The following is a 24,604-nucleotide window of genomic DNA, read 5'->3' on the forward strand; positions in this document are numbered from 1 at the left end:
GGATAACCCTATAACAATGACCCTCACAACTAAGCTTTAAATATAAAACGAAAATTCTAAAACCACACACAACCGGCAAGTGTACCGATCGCAAGTAGTATAGACCTAGGACGTCCGAGTATCGAACACGTGGACACGTAAGGACGCTAACGATCACTAACCCTAGACACGACCTACCTAAGAATAATATTTAATTGATTTTTGATTTTTAATTACTTAACTGAACTAACTAGACTGACTGACAAAAGTTACCTAAAATAGAAAACTTAACGACAAACTAACTGTGTTAACTTAGGATGGAGAAAAGCGTCTACCTAGGTCTGAATCAAACTGTAGGCCTAACAAGCTAATGGATTGGATGATATCTAGATACCGGTCCCTAAAGATGATTCAACTAAGGATCGCTCAGGCTCACTGGATCACCTCTCGGTCTCACTCAATAAACCCTAACTACACTTAATCGGCTAAAACGACCTAACTGGGAAACAATTGCTAACGTGTTCTAATGTTGACTCACCTATCGGTCTCACCAACACTCGACCCTAATGGATATGAATACTACACTACCAAGGATAGAGGAACAATTCAACTTAAACCAAAATAGATCAACTAGTCGCTCAAAACTCTTAAACCTGACAAGCAACGAACTCGCTCTCGCGCAATTCTTATTCTAGCATGCAAAGGCAATGAGACAACCCTAACTTCTTATCACCTCTCGGTCTCTAAGCAGGTGTCTAACCGCTGTACTTTAACCTCAGATTCATGCAACAAAACCCTACGGTTGTTCCTACCGCAAACAAACCCTAAACACAAAATCTAGAATCAAACAATGCACCGATCAATCAACACAAAACTAATTAACCAACACACGGGGTTTAAGCAATGAATTACCCAAAATTTCCAGCCCTTAAACACAACCTATTTCATGTCTAAATCAAAATTTACAATAACAATTAACATCTATCAATCACACAATCCAACAAGCTCATCAAACACTAACAATTATCATCATTCCTAGGTAGAACTAACAAGTTTAGCCTCTAATCATCTTTGGACAGTCATGAACACTTAATAAAAACATCATATAACTCATCTCAATAATCAATTCAAGCATCCAATAATCAAAAAATATCATAAACAATTCAATCTCTCAATCAATCGCAAACAAATCAACAATTAAGCAAGAAAATCAAAGTGTATGAACAATGAAAAAGATGGAAGGATATGGATGATTCCGGGCTGCTCCTTGGCTGTAAAAACGGATGGTGAATGATCCCGCGGCTTGGTTCTTGTCTCTTCTTCCTTCCCTAGCCGCCACAAGTCCAAACCCTAGCCGCCACCAAGCCTTTTCTTCTTTTTTTCCTGCTGAAAGTTCCGATTGGACAGAATTTCTAGCCTAGGGTTTTATTTATTTTTTATATTATAATATCATTGTAAGACTTGGGCCTCCATGATGCATATGGACTGGGCCTTGAGTTGTTTCTTGAAATCGTATGCGTAAAAGGCTCGTAAACTCCTCGAAAAGCTCGGTTTCTTCAATCTTTCACCCATAGCCTACATGATAAAGATTAATATGTAAAACCTATCTAAAACAAGTTAAAACACATAAAATATAATATAATACGTAGATAATAGGTGCGGAAAATAAGTGTGTTTTACAACACATCACCTCCTGCCCTGGCTTCTTTTTAATCCCTTCAATCTCTTTGAACAGCCTTGAGTTGGTCTTTTCTTGCTGCTCCATGTGAGTTTTGACCTGTTTCATCTAAGCAAAAATGTCACTGTTAGATATAACTGGATCTATCCGTGTAGAGGTTCCCGAGTATGGTGGAAGTTTTCTCTGGGCTGAGTGTTTTTCTTCGTGACGGGTGGATGACCAGGGTTGACACTTGAAGCAGTGGTGACCACTTGAGCAAAAATGGAGCTGGTTTTTGGCTGTGAGGCCATGATGAAGGGATGGAAGTGATTGAGAATGGAATAAACGATTTTGAAGGATTGTAGCACTGTTTTTGCCACGGTGGGCGCCAAATTATTTTGGTGAAAAATTAATAAGTGCAATTTCTTAACCAAAGTAGTAAGTGAAGTGTGGTGCTTGAAGGAATCGTAAAAATGAAGTAACACAAGGATTTGTTGCGAGGAAAAGACCCGTTATCCTGAGGATAACAAGAAAAAACCTCGGGCGGTGAAAACTATCACCACCAGTTTATTAATAATCGAAATCGTTTACAAGTGGTGGAGCTCTTTCTCTTTAGATCGTGTTACAAGTGATTGCTATTGCTAGTGTGTAAGTTGTGTGTTTTGATTCAGAGATAAGCTCTGTTTATACTGAAATTCAGCAAACTAACAGTCCTAAAAAACAGGAAACCCTAGACTACTTCTAAACTAGCTGTTATCTTCCATTCAGCACGTTTTTTGAAGTTGTTGAGTAGTGGTCCGAGTCTTTAGGAGATCATGGGAACGTTATATGACCTGGTAAACAACAGAAAATAGCGATTGATCCATTAGTTATACAATATATTAAGGATACCTGTTACTTTGGAGGATACTTTATCCTGGAGTTATCCTGAACGTATTGCTTGCTTAGGATACCGAAAATATGATGCTTAACAATACTCAGACAAGTTGACCAACCACAACGGATCTAAAATCCGAATGAACTCAATCTTGTCAGGTGACCACAAGGGCATGGAAAAGGAAGCACGGCCTCGTGTTTGAGTGTCATGAAGTTTGAAATTTAACAGTTTCAGTCCCTAGACTTGTTAAATACCCCAAAATAGCAATAATACCGAATAAACTTGATTATAACACATGATTGAGTTGATTTACCATGAATAAACATAAAACCACACAACATAACATAGCATCCATCGATTTATTGGTTGAATAAATATTCGAAATATAATATGGATCGGGTTTCAAATACGGAAAGGTGATGAACGTCACAGGTCTGCCCCTGCTCCTCCTTCCTTCCGCTATGAGGTTTCCATGATTCTTGTTGGAGCCGTCATTTGTTTCCTTTCGAATGTCCAAACCATTTCAATCTCTTATAACTTATCTTAATGATATACATATCATCCTCAAATTCTCCCAAAAAATCTTGATTTCTTATCCGGTCCATCTATTTATACCCTTAGCATCCTCGATATCTCTGTTACCTTTAGCTTTTGTGGTTGTGCCTTCTTAATGGCCAATAATCAATTCAAAGTCAACCTCATGATTTTAGTTATGAGAATATCAAATCTTTTTTTTTTTTAACTAATGAACTAATTCATATGTTGAACAAAAGGATTCAATTATTACAGAGATGGGTAAACGGACAATTTTGTTATTATATAGCCTCTTCTCATCAAATTTGTAAATACACGCTTCAAATTAAAATTAAATCAATCAACGTTCGACAAGATTACAGTTTCAAATGTCTCGCGTTTATTGGCTAAAACTGCAAGATTCTCATACTAGTTTTTGATAAACTAGCTAATCAAACTAAGACTAGCGGCGCTAAAAGTTTCTCTAATCAACGAAGAGAACCCATCAAAGATACTTTATAGTTATGGTTAGATTTAAAAAAAAAAGTTTATCATGACCATATTTCATCAAATCTTTCTAAAATCCCACAAAAGAGGGAAGAAAAATGAAAATTATACCCATAATGAGAAAACGAAAGGAAGAGTCCACATACACCAGCCATCCTTTTCAATCACCCATTTAGAACAAAATTTATCATCAATCATAACCACAAAAAGAGAAGAGTAGGGGTGTCTTCAAACTCTAACCAAACACACAAACGTGGCTATTTCTAGTTCGTATAACACAAGATTTTCCACGTTAGGTGTCATTATGTGAGATGCTCGCTGACAGCGGAATTTCAGCCATTTGCTAATTAATATATAGACTGTGAGGTTTTCGATATGGGGGTCACATAATGTCTTCTGTTTCGGGTACCCTAAGGCAGAGGGCGTGGGCACTGTTTTGCCGATCAGATGCCTAATTAGCCATTGGCAAACCAATCTGTGAGGTGTGGGAACTCCTAACAAAAACAACACCCAAACGCTAAATTCAATCGTTATGTAAACGATTGTTTCAAACAAAAAATTATAAATTAATTAATTTATCAAACTACATAAATAAACCTCTCGTATTTCATTTTTATCTCACAAAAAATTTACAAATCTCTCTTAACTCAAACTCTTAATTCAATTTTAGTATGAATTTTCATCCAATGACGAATCTGGTAAGAAATGAATATTTAAGAATGTTCGATAGAACCGCCCGAGTAAGCATCCCAAATTCTCTAAGTTATCATCAAGCTTTACGGGAAACGATATCTTAGAAAACCCAATTAGAATGACACTCAAGTATTATACAACTATGTGAAGAGCAGGAATCTAAACGTGGTTTCCATGAATTCTTGGTAGGGATGATATTTTTTTTCCCGAATACTCGTACATATATCCGTCTATTCGGTACGAGTACGGGTACTTTCGGGTACATGTACGGGTATTATGGGTACTCAGTACCCATTTGGTATTTGTAGGGGTTTTTATTGGGATTCCCAAAACTCATAACTCTAACTGTGTTTTTATTGGGATATCCTCAAGGCTTCAAAACGGCTTTTCATAACCATTGATAATCAAAATATTAAATACTCAATATATAGCAATTCTAATCAAACCAATCAAACCCTATTTCTGTTATCTTCTTTTTCTAGTCAATAACTAGTAACATTCACCATCAAACGTGCCACCATCAAACATGCGGCTTCATAATGTTTTAGTTTTGGTAACATCTTATGGTATTACGGTTTTGGTATTGTAGATAATTGATTATTGGTACCATACCGGTATCAACACCCAGTTTATTGGATATTTTTTTAAAGAACTAACCGGTACCAAAGCGAGTGCCCGTACTATAAAATTCAGTGCCGATACGGTTACCCAGATTTACTAATTTTCGATACGGGTACTTTTAGGTACAGGTACGGGTATGATCAGAGGTTTGGTACCGATCTAATCCCTAATGCTTGGTAGCTGGGATTGTATGCATTGGGAGTGGTAATTGCCCAACTGCTTGGAGAGGTCAGCACATGAGAGGTGATAATCCCGATCCAACATTTGGAAGTAGTAGCTTCATACGATCATGTGAATATGGCATGCATACTTTGGTGTTGCAGGATCAAATAAGGACTTAAAAATTCTCGAACAGGCACCATTATCAACGACATTGAAAGTGGTCACCATTATTCAATGACGTTGAAAGCGGAGTTATGCCTAATTCTTCATTTGAACTTGAAGTAGTAACATACAAATGCGGTTATTATCTTGTTGATGGTATTTACCATGACTGGGTCGTGTTTATAAATTCATATTCAGCTCCAATCCGTGAAAAACATATAATATTTGCAAAAGCTTAAGAGGTACAAGGAAGTATATTGAACGAGCTTTTGGTGTGCTTAAAAAAATGGCATATAGTAGCTAATCCGACATGAGCTTGGGAATCGAAAAACTTAAAAACTTAATTGTACGTGGCTATTTCTTGGATTTGATTTCATGAATAATCAGTTAGCAATAATTATATTATGTCGTTTTTACTATATTTTTTGTTGTGTTTATTGTTATATCGTTAATCGTCGTTTAAAAAAATTATTTTATATAATTCGTTACCCGTTAGGGCCTAAGGGCCTTTCCTTTCGACTTGGCATTTAAATCCTCGGGATCGGCCCTATAGAGCATTTGCAACGCGCCGGATGAACTGAACAACCACGACAGCAACAGCAGTGCCCTCTCTGTCTACCTCCCTCCCTCCCCTCTCATAGCCTCGTTTGCCTCACGCTTGTTCTACCAAACATCTCTCTCTCTCTCTCTCTCTCTTAGTTACTTCCTTCCACCTAGTGGTCACCTTATCCAATGGCCAATTCAACCCTAGCAATGCTAAGGCTCTTAGATTAAGAATTTAACGGTTGATATCATAGAAAAATGTGAACTCATGTTTTTTCCATTCAAGAAAGGATCGTAGGGGAAAAAATGGAATAATCTCTCATTGTAGACCTTTCAAGTACCTTATTTTTGTAAACGTCAATAACTTTTTTATACTAAATTATTTTTTATTATAAAATCAAGCATTCAATTCGTGTTAATTTCAGTATTATGATTCTATACTTTTTTTAGTTCTTCTTTTACAACATGTATGTGGTATACGCGATTACGTACATGTGTAAATATAAAAATAGGTTGTTTACCTATCATATAAGTTACGTAAATTTTTTAAATATTGTGTAATTATGTATACGCTATGTGCATGGGTAATTTTCTTACACATTGCGCAATTATTTTGTCTTTCTGCCTAATTATTTTATAGAAGTATTGCCCTATATATGTTGTTCACCTTGCCCAAATGTTTTGCCTTTGGCCCTTGCAAGTGAAATCTTTTGGTTTTGGGTTTTTCTTATGTGTTGAAAAAGTTTCCATCCATTTCAACATTTCAATTTCTTCATTGTTTCTCCTCTCTAGAGATCACTACTGGTGCATCACGATCGCCACAAAAGCCAAGGTAGGTTGACTCCTTTAAGAATTTGAGTCAAGGCTCGAGCTGACACTGAAAAAAAATTCAAGAGGAACATGATCAATTCATTAACCTTCACCCGAACCCGTATTAGGGTTTCCAAACAACCCTAGTGATATGAAAAGACATATTTGGTTAGTCCATCCATTCTTGTGAGTTATTTTAATGGTTGTAGATCAAAAATACAAAACATTTTAATCCCGTGTTTGCAAATTCATATAAGAACATATGGAATTAACAAATAAACGTATAGCTTTACCTTTCTTTATTCAATTTCTTTTAAATGTCAAAAATCATAACTTTAAAACTCCAAAATTTAATGATAAATATGTGTATCCTTCTTATATTTGTTATTAAGGAAAATGAATATCTAGTAAATGATATGAACGTTCTCTAAAAAATTACAAACCGGTTCTTTTTGCTCCCTAAATAATTAAAGAAAGAAGAGAAAACAGACCTAAAGATTGGGCCTTGACAAGGTACTTGGGCTAGAGCAGTGCAGGTGGATACACGAGTGATGATAGGTACAGGCGTAGAGGTGCAAAAACCGGTTAATAAGTTATGCAATGCAAATATGGCTTACTAACAGTAGCCAACCAGTTATTGATCAAATGGTCAAAACCAATTACTGCCAATAACAGTTACAGTTCCTAACTAGTTTCTGAGTTGAAAAACAATAACCATATTAACCAGTTACGTTCGGTTAATAACCGGTTAACCTTATTAACATATTACCAGTTAAACAGTTTCGGTTTAACTGATTCCTTTGTGAAAATCCCTAACCTACTATTAGTATCAGTTACAAACCAATTTTTACTATACCGATTAATAAACGGTTTCAGGTCGGTTTCGGTTCAGTTAACCAGAAGAATCATGGGCCGAACCGCTTCTAATGACATATGCTCCAAAAGTGACTGCATATTCCAAAAAATGTTGAAAGGGCTAAACGGCTTGTTCGGTGTTCCAAACAGAGGGCTATGTTGGAAGTAATTTCAGACTCCAAGTCACAAGTCGGTGAACTTGAGGGACCAATGTTGACAAGTATGTCATAGTTGGTTATATTTCCTAATTAGATTATGTTTCCTAATTGTATTATAACTAGTTTTTTAACCCCCTGCGTTGTAGGGAGGGGGTTGAAACCGTTATTAGAGTTTAGTTGTGGGGATGGGGTTGAAACCGTTATTAGACTTTAGATCTTGGTGACTGGAACTCAAATCATATATCGACTCTAGAAATCTTCAAAGATGATGCTTGAGTAGTTGAGCTACATTCCTTGATATATGATCAGTGAGTTTTGATTCCATTAACAAAACTTATATTTGAATTTTTGGTAAACATGATTATGCTTAAGCCAATAAAAAAAGGAGCACCTTGAATTTATACAATATTGTTTGCTACATACAGATTATACATATACAGAGACGACTTTCATATTTGTCTTGTAGAAAGAAAAAAAAGGCTCAATAGCAATCAAATTACAAAATATATGGCCTCCGACACTGCATCTAATCGGGCTTTAAACGCAAAAAACGATCATCAAAACTCAAACCAGAATTGCTATCATCTTTTTGCCTACAATAACACACAAATCATGCTTATTTTCTCGAAATATACTTAGAATGCAATTAATATAAACTAAAAATTTATAGATTCAAATGAGCTAACCTTGATTATGAGATCAATAGAGATGTATACAGATTCAACCAAGGAACAAAAGCTTCACAAAGGCCTGTTACTCCTTTTCAGAGATGGCAATTTGTAGGCACGTCATTCGTCTCTAATTTCCATTTATTTTGATTGTTGTTGGTACTGGTGGAGGTGATTGACACTTGCTGGTCTCTTTCCTTAACCCTGAAGTAGGTCTTTTATAGAAAACTATAGCTTCCAAAAAGTCGCTTCACTCTGCACGACACATTAAGAAAACATGATGTCACAACACACATTGACTAACTTAAAACAATATATTTGTGTAAGGTATTAAGTATAAGGATCTGTTTGGTATGAGTGAGTGAATGGAATGGACAAAGGAATGAAATGAATCATTACCATTCCATTATCTTGTTTGGTTACCAAGTATGAATGAAATGAATACTCACTTTATTATTATTATTTTTTTTACAAAATAGTAAACTATACACACAGATTTTTTTATCGGTTAATGGAACGGTAATAACATAATACGATACAATAATAAAAATATAATAATAACTACTTTTAGAGTCAGTGTCACACACGGGATAATTCAAATTATAAAATTATAAGTAAAACAAATAATTACATAGCGTATATGAAAAAAAATGTATTACATCTATGTTTGTATCTATACAATGTGTACATAAATTGATTTTATTTATATCACAAAATGATTTTTTTAAATGAACTTAATAAAAAAATGCTCGTGCAAAAACGTACTCAAGAATGCTTCTTTCTATTGAAAAATTCATTCTCGGTGTCATATATGTATGAAAGAATTTTGGTTATGAACTAATTTCGGAAATAAGACTTCTCATACGATAGTAGTTCTAACCATTCAGCCTAAATACAAAAGGAGCGTTACCTTTATTAATATATTTATCAATTTACCACTCATTAAAAGAAAGTAGAACATTAAATTGTAACAATGGATGTTCTTCAAGAACTATGTTTTTCTGAGCTACACAATGAAAAATATTTTGATAAGTTTCAGAGGGCTTCTTGACTTTGTCATAATGACAACATAAAAAACATGTTAACCCATTCAATTTTGTGAATATTTTGTTTCATTTGAGTATAGTTTAGCATGTCATGCTTCCCATACGATGTTCTGATCACCATTGAAAGAAAAATTAATGTTGACATAAATATTTCAAATTTGATAAAAGTTAAGCATTGATAGGCATGGGGGTGGCATGTCGAAAGTGTTCGCAATGTTTTCTTAAATTTTAATAGTTGAGGGGAAAATAGTCAGTTTGTCAAATCCCGAACCTTTTGATTATTTCCAAAAATGCCCTTAAAAATAAATTAATCATGTTTAAAATTTTAACTTTCATACTTTTGACATTTTAAAATCAACACTTTGAACCCATAACAAATTTGACGATAAATCTATTTTGCATTCTCAAACTTTTAAAAATACTCAAAATTTTTATTTTTGACCCTAACAAATTTTGACCGAAATGTAGTTAACTTGTACCAATCAATCTATTTACCAACTTTTGACCCATAAAATCAAATTTAAGTTCCACAAAAAAAACCCGAAACAATTTTCATTTAAGAAACATGATTTGTTGTTGATTTTTGGAATTCACCAAGTATTTTAAATATATAGTAAAATAATATGTTAATAATTATATTTATAAAAATATATAGATATTATATAAATATAGTGTAAAAGGAAAATGTACATATATTAGGGTATATAAGTTTTGGAGGGAAAAAATTATGAGAATTAACCAAAACATGACAAGTGTCCACATTTATTTTACTTTATTAAAATAGGTAGATTATAATTTAATAATAGTTATACTACAATAAAATAATAATAATTAATAATTGTTGATAATTTTTCATTCCATTCCTTGAAGGAATGAATGAAAAACACCTTTTATTAAGGAATGACATTCCTTAGGAATGATTTATTCTATTGATAAATTCCAACCAAACATGTTTTATTTCATTCATTTGGAATGATCTATTCCATTCCACCTATCATTACTTCATACCAAACACTACCTAAGTTTTTTACCCAATTTCGTATACATTAGGACCTTTGTTTTTGGAGAAATTTCCTGACAAGAAATGATTTGCTTGACACCAACTAGGAGCCTTAGAATATTCCACTTAATCTAGAAAGAGGCATGTAACTAACAAAAAAAAACAAAAAATTATCAAAAGTCAAAACTGTGTTAACCAAATCCTTGTTGGCTTTTAAAAGAAAAATCAAAAGAACACCAATTAATTTACAAATAATTTTCCTGCATGGTACAATAAGATGACTTAAATGAGCATGTACACAAAAGTCACATCCATGAATGCAATTTCAACTCTATTATGGTGAAATGGAAAAAAGAATTATTATGTCATCACCCTGCATAGAGAACTAATGTAAACATATTAATTGAATCAAGCATAAATGCCAACCATATATCAAAACTGAAGAGGTAGGTCCCAGCAGAGCCCAGTTGGACCCGCAAGACTCACCTTGAAGAGGGACGTCTGCGCAGAAACCAACTGGATCCGCAGGACCAACCATGCTCAGAGACGTGACGTCCTTACGCGCAGTACGCAAGCTGTTCCCGCAGGAAATGCCTCCCGATGGTGAAGGACTCCGCCTGTTCCCGCAGCTTCGGATACAAGCCATCAGGGAAGGCCACCCGCGCAGCAAGGCTACACGCACAAGGCACTTAGCTCTCAATCATTCAGTGTCACCTGAAGGAATGAGCAAAGCCAGGAACAATCCCGCACAAGGGCGGGAGGGGGAATACTCCCGCCCAAATAAGCCAGTCCGTACGATACAGGAAGATCTTCTGTACTGTACCTGACGAGGTATGGGAAAAAGATCTAACTAAAGATACGACAGCTTATTGACAACAGTATGGCGAGCAGCATGCTCCTGTACTGTATGTCACTATTAGCCGCTGCCTACTCACCAACTACTGCCATACCACGTGCATAGCCGGCAGTTGGTAGAAAAGGAATAGTATACAGCAGGCCTGGTCACTATCAGCCGCTGCCTACCCACCAACTACCAGCAGGGCACGTGCGTAGGCCACTGTTGGTGGAACAGGAACACTGTTGCAGCCGGCCACACCTCCTTGGAAACCTACCTTCGGCTATAAATACCACAAATGGTATGACCATCATATCTTATCTTGTATCATCATATTATACCTGATATCTGCTCTAGCAATCTCTTAATATACACTTATATTTAAAGAGCAATCTAGTCTGATTCTCACGCCGGAGGGTGATCACAAGGAGGAACCCCCCCCCCTTCTCAGTGACAAGCTCACGGTGTCTGTTTTGCAGGTTATCAGAAGAACCATCTTCTCAGGGTCTAACCCCTCGTGGGAAACATCTATCTAACCCCCAGGTTACCAGTAATCTGCCCGGGGTCCGGTTAGTGTTTCTTCATTGGCGCCATCCGTGCATAAAGCTAGAACTCCATTTTTCTCCAGTTTTTTCAAACTTCTAAGATGGTTAAAGAAACTCCGGTAACCACAACCCCAGCTACTGGGGGGAATACCGGCTACACAGTTTTTACAAACACTACCCCGGTTGCCCAAGCCGGGGCAAGTGAAGTAAATTTTACGAACACTACCCCAGTTACCCAAGCTGGGGCAAGTGCAGTAAATAATCGCTCACTGGGAATCACCGATACCCAGTTAGAGAAACGAACAAGACTCCCCCGCCAAACACTCGATGAGGTTAAGGCATGGGCGGAGGCACGTCAAAAGGAATTCCAAGCTGATTTGGACGAACGCTTGCGTTCCGTCCAACAGGCTGACGAATTCGAAGGATACTGGGACGATGACTCGGAGGAGTCCGACTCCGACGCGAACCCTCGCCATAGGGCAAAAGGGAAGCGTAAGGAAACGGACTCCCAACCGAGAAGGCATTTTGGACAAGCCTTCAAACCAAAAAGCACAGGTGGAAGTCCACGAGACTTCTCCAAAACATTCAGACCAAACGTTGCAAATGCGGGAACGTCCAAATTTGCAAGGGACATTGCGGAAGCAATCGCCCCAAAAAGTGCCAAACAAATGTCCAACATAGGCACATATGATGGTATATCTGACCCAGATGATCATTTGAACAGATTCATAGCGGGGGCAACCGTCAGTAGTTGGACGGAACCCACGTGGTGTTACATGTTCCAAATGACGCTTGTCGGGGCTGCTAGAGCGTGGTTCGATCGTCTACCGGTCAACCACATCTACGACTGGGCAGACTTCCAACAGAAGTTTAGCCAACACTTTAGCCAGCAAAGAAAGTATACCGAGGAGCAATGGACAATCCTCAAGTGCATTCGAGAAAAAGATGAATCTTTGCTAGACTTCATCACTCGCTTCAACTCGAAGAAGCTAAGTCTGGGTAACATTAGCGAAGATCTTGTTCGCGCTGCTTTTATTCAGGGCGCAAACGACCCAGAGCTCATCCGCACCTTAACGGGTAAAGATGGCATGCCATCCACATGGGATGCCATCATGACAACAGCTAAACGCTTTGCGGAAACGGAGAAGCAACTGGGTAGAGATCTCCCACAGAGCACAAACCTCTACACCCAGAAAACAAGAGAAGACAACGTTCTCACCGCCCGATTAAACATAAAGCGGAAGCTAGGCATTTGGCAGTCAAGGGTAAACTTTGACACCTCATCCGGCTTGCAGCATCGGTTAGGCGGAAGGGATAACGTACAGTCCAACAAGAACTCCAGATGGACGCCGCTCACCAAAAGCGTCACCGAGATATTCGCTACTGAGGAGCTCCCATGGCCAAAGCCTCAAATAATCCGACATCGTCACAATGCCGATCGGAGCAAATACTGTGACTTTCACAGGACAAAAGGCCACAACACTGAAGAATGCATAGACGTAAAAGACATGGTCGAAGCATTTGTCAGAGATGGGACGCTCGCACACCTCGTGGCGCAATGAACGCTGAGCAGGCTGATGCGTGTAGAACCCCAGCGGGGGAAAACACGAACAAAATTCCAGCTTCAATGTGGAGACTACATGCTGCGTAAAAAACGAGATCCCGAACCAGGTGCGTATCGGCTCGATGGCACTCCCATCCCAACAACATGGAAGGGAGCTCATTTACACAGTTTGCATGTAAATCAATTCCAAATTTGTAAAGAAAAGGCCAAGAGCCACTTCTAATGGAAATGATTCTCCTTAAAACATCGACGCTGATGATTCTACATTTATACTTTATGAACTATCAACACTGATGCCGGTTTTCACCGCATACATAAGTGAGTCGTTGCGTGGGGAAGGCGGCAAAACCCGCATAAACCCAAAAAACGACAAACCTTCACGCAGGTCAGTTGAAGGGGAAAAGTTCAGTTATCCTACTAAATGAAAGTGCCGGTCTATCCGCATGAATCATGATAGAGGAAACTGAACACTAACCTATTAACAACCGCGCGTCGAACGGTTAATTTATTCAACACGGATATGCCGGTTTTCACCGCATAATTACGTGAAGTCGTTGCGTGGGGAATGCGGCAAAACCCGCATAAACCCAAAAAACGACAAACCTTCACGCAGGTCAGTTGAAGGGGAAAAGTTCAGTTATCCCATTAAATGAAAGTGCCGGTCTATCCGCATGAATCATGAAAAAGGGAACTGAACACTAACCTATTGACAACCGCGCGTCGAACGGTTCAATACAGAATTTCTAACAAAAGGATGAGGAAAACCTACACGCAGGTCAGATATGGGTAAAGTTTAGCCATCCTACTAAGTGCAAGTGACGGTCCTACCCGCACAATCACGAAAGAGGAAGCAAAACTTCACACCTATTATCTACCACGTTCAAAGGTTAACTTATCCTCAGAAAAGATAAGGAAAACCTACACGCAGGTTAGACGCAGGTAAAGTTTAGCCATCCTACTAAGTGCAAGTGACGGTCCTACCCGCACAATCACGAAAGAGGAAGCAAAACTTCACACCTATTATCTACCACGTTCAAAGGTTAACTTATCCTCAAAAAGGATGAGGAAAACCTACACGCAGGTCAGATATGGGTAAAGTTTAGCCATCCTACTAAGTGCAAGTGACGGTCCTACCCGCACAATCACGAAAGAGGAAGCAAAACTTCACACCTATTATCTACCACGTTCAAAGGTTAACTTATCCTCAGAAAAGATAAGGAAAACCTACACGCAGGTTAGACGCAGGTAAAGTTTAGCCATCCTACTAAGTGCAAGTGACGGTCCTACCCGCACAATCACGAAAGAGGAAGCAAAACTTCAACCTATTATCTACCACGTTCAAAGGTTAACTTATTCTACACTTGGAAAATTGCTAATTTAAACTAAAGTATGCAAGTCATATAACGTTTATAAAGCAAGGAATCCAATAAAAGAAGCGGTCTTACCCGCACAAAGATTTATATTTCACAATGATTCATTACAAGAATGGCCGGGTAACTACCCGCCTACAAGAAAATAAATCTATACAGGCTAAATCTATCCTAGCAGTGGGAAGGGATCTTCAGGATCAGGCTTCAGGGCCACTTCCACTTGGACCAGCACCGTCAGTAGAGCGTGGCAGTTCAAGGAAAGCCTTAAGGATAGCTAGCCCATCATCAGCAGCAGCAACTTCATTCACCTTCTCCACCACCGGATGCGGGAAGGCGGCGTACTGATTCACTGCTTGGTCGTAAACAGCTTCAGTATCAACATTGTACAAAGGGAAGTTGGAAGGCGGGATGCCTTTCTCAACGAACCCTAGACCAAGCAGGAAGCCGACCTTTTCCCCATTCTCGTGAGAAGCGTTGAGGGCTGCGCTCATAGCATCATCATAAGAGGTCTCAGCAAAGACCCGATGCACAACCTACAAAAGAAAATATACAAGTGTCAAAATCTTTTCTATTTACAAAGAAAAGCGTAAAGACAAGAAAAGCTTACCTGAGACAACGCTTCTCGAAGAAGCCATTCCTTGGCAACCAGGGCTTCTTGGAGGGCAGCTTGAGCTTCGTTACGGGCGCGATCGGCTTCACTCTTGTTGAGGTTGGCAAGCAACACTTCTTTAGCCGCAGCCTCTTCGACGCCCTTTAGCTTACGCTCAGCATGGTCAAGCACCCCCCTCTGGTCCAGGATTTCTTAGAGCTTTTTGGCGTCTTCCATCGCCAAGGCATCATGAGCCTGCTGGAGAGCCTCTAATTTGGCTTTAAGTTCTTCATTCTCCACGCGTAGAGGCTCAGCAACAGCTTCAGCCTTGGTGGCCCTCTCGGTTGCGTTCCTTGCAGTTTCCTTAGCCAGCCGAAGCTGTTCATTAACAGCTTGGGCAGCCTTGGAACGGGCCTCAAGTCGAGCCTGAACTTCAACCTCGAGGGCCTTGAAGGCCTTCTCCTTTTCCGCAGCCAATGCGGAAAGCCTTTGGTTCTCCTCCCGGACAGCCCGCGCCTGAGCCACTTCTTTAAGGCGAACTGCTTTTAACTTGTCGTTTTCATGACAAAGCAGCTCGACGCGCGGCTTCATTCGGGCCAGGAGAACCCGAAGCTCATTGGTTAGCCTACCCTCCTGGTAGCTAGCCATGGCTTCCCCCAACGCACCACTGGGAGCAGTGTGACGAGCCCACTCCACGCACTCCACAGGGGTGCGCAGGGTTGTTCCTCGGCGAATGTTCCATCGTGGAACATACACTTCATTGGAATCCGACACTGCAAAAAACATAAAGCAGTTAGGAAAAGATGATAAAGAAAATATATATATATAATGGGCCAAAAGAACCCTACGCACCTGTAGGGTCAATTACAGGCCGATAGCCGCCGAACCCATCACCTGAACCCAACGGAAATCCATCTAAGAGGTCAGGCAGATGGGAAGGTGGCAGAGATTGGCGAGAAGCCCCATGCGTACCTGATGGATCGGCCGTCGTTGCCGATGGCGGGGGCATGGTAGCAGCCGCCGCGGTCGCCGCCGCGGGATCCGCAGCAATAGTAACCGCCGGCTCGGTGAAGAATGCTGTAAAAATAGCACTCACAGCCGGCGGTGACGTCATCTCAGCTGGAACAGTCGGCTCAAAGGAGTGAGCAACTGAACCTGTGGAAGCAGGCGCAGGCGCCTGGGTCGACGCCTCAGGTAGGCTGACCAAGCCTACCGTCATTGGCGGGGAGGTACTACTCTGCACTCCACCCTGGAATGCGTCAGCATCCACGCCTGCGTAAAGAAGAAAAGTGAAATGATATTAAGCTATGAAGATAAAAGCTAAAGGAAATTTGTGCTTACGGGTTTTCTTGAGCCTGAAAGTACGGACGGGCGGGGATGAACCCGATGGAGCCGGCCTCTTCACGCCGGTCACCGTTGTCATCCTAGGCTCTTCGGTGACAGTTGTCACAGCCTCCGGAATGGTGATCTTATCACCACCGGGATTCCCCGCCACCTCTTCGCTCTCGGTCTCCGAGTCAGACTGAGGCGCTGAATCGGCAGTGGAGGCCACCTTCTCCTTCCCCTTCCCGCCGGCAGCCTTCTTCTTCCGCACCAACGGAGGACCATCTGCGGATTCCTCATCAGAACATACGATTAGAGGAATTCCAGCAGAGGTTTCAACATTGAGGGGTCGAGGGTCGAATAGCGCCTTACCTGGCCGACGGGCGCTAAGGATCTCATGGCCTAGCGGATAGACCTCCACGAACCGATCCGCCGTTTGTGCTAGGATGGGCAACTCGTTCTCGTCTAGAGCGCGAGTACCCATCCGAGCGGGACCGTCAGCCTCCCGCGGGTTCAGGAGCGACTGCAAGTCGTTCCCCTCTGAAATAAACAGGAAAGAAGTTAGAAGAAATTCAAAATCAACAAAAAGAAACAAAGCATACCGTAAGGAACAGAGTTCGAACCGTATTCGAGGACGATTGGGATCTTATGCGCATCCGCAGCCTTCCACACCCGGCTCATCCCCAGCATCACCATCCCGGACTCCGCAAACCGGTAAACCGGAGATTGGACCCGAGATATCTTCGAGAACCATTCCGCCTCCTCGTAGTTGGAGGCGTGAAGGCTTGGGAGAGCTTGCCCATTCTTAAACTTCATGGCAAGGGGGATGGCGCGAGCGGAGATGAAGAAGAACTCCCGCTTCCACGCGCGAAGACTGCGCTCGGTCGCGCAAATCCTCAAACCCTTGATTCGGGTTATCAGGGTGTACCACCCCTGGATGCACCTCCAAGTGTAGAAGGTCATCAGGCGGTCAACATAGGGCTCAATGCCCAAAATCCGGCACACCCACTCGAAGTGGCGAATCTTGGCGATCGCCATGGGGTGCAACTCGGTCAAATGAACACCGTGCCTCTCAAGGACACGGTAAACAAACTTTGTCAATGGGAACCTAAGATTCCCATAAACAAAGAATGCAGCATAAACCCCGATCTTGCCTCTGGGGGCATCGTACACCGTCTGGTGGGGTTCAGGAAACTCAGGCTCGGGAGACTCGAGCATGAACTTCCTGACGACGTACCGATACAGATCGCCAGGCAGAGCACACTGGCACTCGCCAGCAGTACTCTTGTCATCAGCTGTAGATTCGAGATCACGAGACATCTTGTAAAAGAAGAAGAAAACGATTTCGGGAGAATGCTTGCCTGAAAAGGTGAGTATTCGTCGGAAATCGCAAAGAAGATGAAGAGAAGAGTGAAAGTATGGATTAAAAAGAACCCTCTCCCCCTTTATATACTAATCGCAATTAATGCGATGAAATTAATGCGGAAGAGAGAGCAAACGAAGGTGAAATGAAACTATGACACGTGGCAAAAAGCAAGCTGGCAACAGCTGTTGACAGGACGCATACCATTAATTTCGCGGCCACGCGCCCGAAAAATCGCGCCCACGCTCCTGAAAAAGCGTCTGGAATGACCATGTACTGTCACGTCACCATAACTTCCTGCACGACCTGACACAGTCAGAAGAAACCGTCGCACGACGTTTCAGAGTTTTGGACTGTTCTTATCTTTCCACCAACTCTTCGAATTTCAAAATTCAAAATTCAAAAAGATTAAAAAGTAAGCGGGAAAATACCCCTTACCTTGGCAAACAAGTAACCGTAAGACGGATGCGGGTACAGTGTTAAGGCAAAACCCTTCACATACCTAGCACACGCAGGGAATTGAAGCCAAGAAAACCTTGGCAAACAAGTAACCGTAAGACGGATGCGGGTACAGTGTTAAGGCAAAACCCTTCACATACCTAGCATCCGCAGGGAATTGAAGCCAAAAAAAAAAAAAAAAAAAAAAAAAAAAAAAAAAAAAACCTTGGCAAACAAGTAACCGTAAGACGGATGCGGGTACAGTGTTAAGGCAAAACCCTTCACATACCTAGCACCCGCAGGGAATTGAAGCCAAGAAAACCTTGGCAAACAATTAACCGTAAGACGGATGCGGGTACAATGTTAAGGCAAAACCCTTCACATACCTAGCACCCGCAGGGAATTGAAGCCAAGTATACCTCGGCAACCAAGTAACTATAAGACGGGTGCGGGTACAGTGTAAAGGCAAAACCCTTCACATACCTAGCACCCGCAGGGGATTGACGCCAGGAATACCTTGGAAGTAAAGTAACCGTAAGACGAGCGCGGGTACAGTGTTAAGGCAAAACCCTTCACATACCTAGCACTCCGCTGGGAATTGAAACCAAGAAGGATCTTCTGGGCAATGCTTGCGGAAACGGAAATAACATCCCCGCATAGGGGGAACGTCGAGAACTACGTTGTTTGAAGCTCCAGGATGGAATTGGTGGTTTAACATAATTGATCACTATGTTCAAAACTACCAAAACCTCATGGAGAATCCACACAAGTGGGACTCAACGCTCCTGACTTGCGAGGAGGTTACAGACCTACCCGCATCATACCCAAAGACCAAGCAGGAAACTCGGGAATTTCTGCAAGTGACAAGGACTTCCGCGGGAAGAATCCCCATGGAAAACCTTAAAAAACCCTTTTCAAAAACCCTTTGCTTAAGTCCAAAAGTTCACCTCACTTTATTAAACACTCATGAGAAGAACATTGGACTGGGGGGACTTGAAGAGGTAGGTCCCAGCAGAGCCCAGTTGGACCCGCAAGACTCACCTTGAAGAGGGACGTCTGTGCAGAAACCAACTGGATCCGCATGACCAACCATGCTCAGAGACGTGACGTCCTTACGCGCAGTACGCAAGCTGTTCCCGCAGGAAATGCCTCCCGATGGTGAAGGACTCCGCCTGTTCCCGCAGCTTCGGATACAAGCCATCAGGGAAGGCCACCAGCGCAGCAAGGCTACACGCACAAGGCACTTAGCTCTCAATCATTCAGTGTCACCTGAAGGAATGAGCAAAGCCGGGAACAATCCCGCACAAGGGCGGGAGGGGGAATACTCCCGCCCAAATAAGCCAGTCCGTACGATACAGGAAGATCTTCTGTACTGTACCTGACGAGGTATGAGAAAAAGATCTAACTAAAGATACGACAATTTATTGACAACAGTATGGCGAGCAGCATGCTCCTGTACTGTATGTCACTATTAGCCGCTGCCTACTCACCAACTACTGCCATACCACGTGCATAGCCGGCAGTTGGTAGAAAAGGAATAGTATACAGCAGGCCTGGTCACTATCAGCCGCTGCCTACCCACCAACTACCAGCAGGGCACGTGCGTAGGCCACTGTTGGTGGAACAGGAACACTGTTGCAGCCGGCCACACCTCCTTGGAAACCTACCTTCGGCTATAAATACCACAAATGGTATGACCATCATATCTTATCTTGTATCATCATATTATACCTGATATCTGCTCTAGCAATCTCTTAATATACACTTATATTTAAAGAGCAATCTAGTCTGATTCTCACGCCGGAGGGTGGTCACAAGGAGGAACCCCCCCCCCTTCTCAGTGACAAGCTCACGGTGTCTGTTTTGCAGGTTATCAGAAGAACCATCTTCTCAGGGTCTAACCCCTCGTGGGAAACATCTATCTAACCCCCAGGTTACCAGTAATCTGCCCGGGGTCCGGTTAGTGTTTCTTCAAAAACCTTGAATACAGTGGCTCACAATGTTACGATATTTCAACTCATGTCTTGTTTTCTCCTCATAAAACTTTGCATCTTATCTCATAATGCTCACTCTGTATTCTATAAATAATTACAATTATATGATAACAGAGTACCTAATATCATATCTATTTAAGCATGATTTGATATAATTAATAAAACTTAATAGTCACGATAAAATTAATTTATAATGTGTCAGCGACGACATTGTCAGCGGCGACACATTCAGGTTCTCAAACGATGTCTGCACATGTATAAATAGACCTAATTTTGCCCAACCTCAACCCTTAATCATGCAACAGTCTATAGATACAACAATTTAACGAACAAAAAAAGAATAATTTACCAAATCAGCTTGATTGTTCATTGTCTGCGGCGGCGACCCACGGCGGCCGTCGGATTGTTTAGGGTTTTCCGACATCAGAAGTCGATGCCATAACAACCAACACATCCCCCCACCAGACCACCGCCACCTAGGGTTACGAAATGTAACCCGGCAACAATAGCCGGTGACTACAGAACTCACCCCACCCAACCACTGCCGCCACCACACCAACGCTACCTAGGGTTTCGAAGTTGAACCCAGCAACATTCGGTGAAGGTGTAGTAGACATCGATTTCTTATGTCAGAGATGTAGAATGTGGCGGTGAAGACGAAGATGAATGATGCCAACTTAACTTATCTGGATTGTGAAAGTCATAGAAGGGAAGAGAAGATGATAAGGAGAGAAAGATGGTGGAAATGAAGCAGAAGGTACGACTCATTATGCAGCAGAAAGTTTGTAATTGTTATATATATAATTATAATTTGTAATGTCTAACATAGCAAGTTAGGTTAGTCTATACAAACCAAGATATGTTAGACATTATAGAATGTGCATGTGTGAGATACAACCGAGTTAGGGTTTATCCAGAGACACACACGAGATGTAACCGAGTTAGGGTTCATCTAGATGCAACCGAGTTAGGGTTCATCAAGAGTCAAAACGAGTTAGGGTTTGAGAGTTGTAATCAGTTTTTTGAGTTATACTTTCTAATAATATAAACGAGAGTTATTCTTTTACTTGGTGTTTGATTATCGATCTGGGACTTGAATTGGTATCAGAGCCAAGTTCAAGAAATCGATAAAGAAGGTTCGGTCAAGTTGGATCGAAATTGTTTTGGTGTTTGATCGTTCTTGTGTTAGTTTGTGTCTGTTCACAGTTGTTGGGTTTCAAGGTGCAAGTCGCTTGAGGATTGGTGATCGGTGATTGGCAAAAAAAAAGAAATTTGGTGTTTTTTTTTTCTTTTGTAAGCTCTGGTATTAAAAATAAAAGTAAAAAAAAAAGGTTAGACAAAAGTCAAAATAGAAGTTGTCTTTCTTGTGTGGTCACCAGGAGTTCAAAGAAAAAGAAAAGAAAAGTTGGTTTGATTTTATTTCTTTAATAATTGGTTTTTGAGGTTGTCTCGAGGTAAAAGGAAATAACTCAAAGTTGTGTTATTTGGTTAAACAAGTTTGGTTTAATCACAATGTATTATTATTTGGGTTGGACTAGTGGGTTTAATTCAGAGTTTGTTTTTATACGGGTTGAACGAGTTATGTTCTAACCTAAGGGTATGATTTGTTGGATCGAAACGGGTGCTCACTAAGAAGACCAAGAAGACTAATGTTTGCTCGATTAGATGACCGGGATCGCAGCCAAAGGAGTGGATATGCGAGTTCATCCGGCCGAGTGAATGGTCGGGGACAAGGTCACAGAGTTAGTCGAGTTCGGGAGAGCCGAAAAAACATAGTCATGGATCAAGAGGAGTTCCGGGAGATCAAGACCAAGATGGTTGGAAAGCCAAGAAGGTCAAGATCGTGGGTCATATCACATGGGTTAAAGAAGACAAGTTTGGAGACAAAGATCCACTTATTTCGAGTCAGAAATTAGGGAGTGATTGTTGGAAGTAATTTCAGACTCCAAGCCACAAGTCGGTGAACTTGAGGGACCAATGTTGACAAGTATGTCATAGTTGGTTATATTTCCTAATTAGATTATGTTTCATAATTGTATTATAATTATAATTGGTAATGTCTTGGCTAGAAAGTTAGGTTAGTCTATATAAACCAAGATATGTTAGACATTATAAAATGTGCACGTGTGAGATACAACCGAGTTAGGGTTTATCCAGAGATACACACGAGATGTAACCGAGTTAGGGTTCATCTAGATGCAACCGAGTTAGGGTTCATCAAGAGTCAAACCAAGTTAGGGTTTGAGAGTTGTAATCAGTTTTTTGAGTTATATTTTCTGATTAATATAAACGAGAGTTATTCGTTTACTTGGTGTTTGATTATCGATATGGGACTTGAGGCTATACCCCTAAACCATATAAATCTTGAACCAACTGACTTGCTTTAGCAAAGACAGCCCTGTCAGTTTCAATGGCTTATAAACACCATGAGTCTCTTCATCTTTACACATAAAACATCCATTACAAGCCGTCTTGAAACCAATGGTTCTCGTTTCTCCCACTATCTTTAATTGTGTACCAGTTTTGGTCAAAAAGCTATATAATGAATAAAGCAAGATACCAAAAAGCACCATGAAAAGCACACAATCAAAACAGACTATGAAAACAGAAACCCCTCAAGTGGAGCTCTTTGGAATAATAATATAATATATAAGACTTGTATAACCTCAAGGATAGAAGTCAATTTGGAACAACATTCAAAAGATAGAAATCCATAAAATTCCTACAACTAAAAAGGAGATAGATTTGCGTAACAAGTCGCACTTTCATTCAAAAAGCAAAACTTACAAAGAATGAAAAGACCTTCAAGTCGGAAAATTTATTACTCATTGGCTTTTGGTGGTTCTTTAATCTCCTCTACACTGTCATCCTGCATACGACAGCAGCAGCAGCAGCAGCAGCAGCAGCAGCAACAACAACAATAAGATCCCATGAAGATTAAAGTTAAAAAATTGACTTGCATATATGTAGTCCACAAGGTGAGGTTGTCACGAAGAAGCTGCATTATAAGTGTGCTATCCTTGTAAAAATCCTCTCCCAGGGTATCCAACTAGGTAATAGCTTCATCAAATGCCTAGAAAATTACAAAATTGCCATCAGCCAACTTCACACATTCATAATAGCAAGCAAGGATGAATATATAACTTGTTTCTCACTAGCTTTGCAAGATTACACACGCAGTCAAGTGAGTTCAAAATCTCATAGTAAAACAGGAAATGTTGAGTGCAAGTCCAAGTCGGATAGGATGTGTGGGAGGCAGTTCTCCATTTGTAATATCATGCAATCATTAGACTTTAGAGTATAGTCGTATAGATCTTATAAACGTGTTCTGTTATGGCACATACAGACATACTAATTATAGGTTGATCAATTTCTGTATTCTTTGTGAAGAAGCTGAAGCAAACAAAAGAGTCGAGAATGAATATAGAATCAACCATGCGGCTCAAATAATGATAGATAGATTCAGGGGCGGCCCTTTGCTTGGGCCAAACTGGGCCACGACCCCACCATCTTTTTCGTTTAGTGGTGTATTTTTACCGGAAAAATCCTAAAAGAAATTATATTTATTAAGTTTGCCCAACTATATTATTTGAGCCCGGCCCATCCATGTTATTTGAGTCCAAGTCATCCATATTATTTGAGTCCGGGCCAGCCACGAAAGGTTAAAAAATAAAGCCCAGTTACAAATGAGTTATATTTTTTAATAGCTAAGCCCAATTGAACCCTATTACCCTAACATTTGATCTTAATCGAGTAGATAGGGCGCTGTTTTAGTTTTAGACTTTTAGAGTCTTGAATTCAATTAACAACTGAGGTTTGGCTTTGAGGAGGCACTCGGCAATCAGCATGGACGATTTACAATTGAAGAATTTAACAGATCAGGTTCACAATTGAATTTCACCATTTTATTTTATTTTTTTTTTTCAATTTTGTAGGTTAGCGTTTGGATTTATAGGTTAATTTGAGGGATACGTTAACTCGTTGAGTGTGTTGATATGTCATAACTCATAAATGTTACTATGTTAGGTTAATTTGTTAAATGCTTGTTGTGCTTATGTGTTAGATTAAATCATGGAAAAGTCAAAAAGAATTGACTCTCTTTTCAAAAGAAAGGTTGATGAAATCCAGAGGACAAGAATAAACGTCACAAAGTTGCATCACAAAGTGAGCCATAATCACAAGAACAAGAAAATCCACAAGGACCACAACCACAACAACCATAATCAAATATGGATGAAATGGATCCTAACCAAATAGAAAGAGATCCGGCTAAACGAAAAGCAATATGAGTGTACCTGGTTAATTTGAGGGAACAAGTAAGACGAGCTTATC

The 24,604-nt window shown here is 40.6% G+C and overlaps 2 long non-coding RNA genes across 2 annotated transcripts; both read right to left on the reverse strand.

The window, feature by feature from the left end:
* Positions 1-7,915: 7,915 nt before the first annotated feature.
* LOC143611180 (uncharacterized) lies at positions 7,916-8,530 on the reverse strand. Its single transcript, XR_013149727.1, has 2 exons — positions 8,224-8,530; positions 7,916-8,130 (listed from the first exon to the last, which is right to left on the reverse strand). It is a non-coding gene; the product is annotated as an uncharacterized LOC143611180 (long non-coding RNA).
* A 14,416-nt stretch (positions 8,531-22,946) lies between these two features.
* LOC143611179 (uncharacterized) lies at positions 22,947-23,546 on the reverse strand. The gene is made up of 3 exons (XR_013149726.1): positions 23,428-23,546; positions 23,229-23,345; positions 22,947-23,141 (listed from the first exon to the last, which is right to left on the reverse strand). It is a non-coding gene; the product is annotated as an uncharacterized LOC143611179 (long non-coding RNA).
* Between the last annotated feature and the right edge of the window lie 1,058 nt (positions 23,547-24,604).

This window comes from Bidens hawaiensis, unplaced genomic scaffold, assembly GCF_021521415.1.
Source record: "Bidens hawaiensis isolate Kalapana, Puna unplaced genomic scaffold, B.hawaiensis_p1.1 tig00029902_1, whole genome shotgun sequence".
Classification (NCBI taxonomy): Eukaryota; Viridiplantae; Streptophyta; class Magnoliopsida; order Asterales; family Asteraceae; genus Bidens; species Bidens hawaiensis.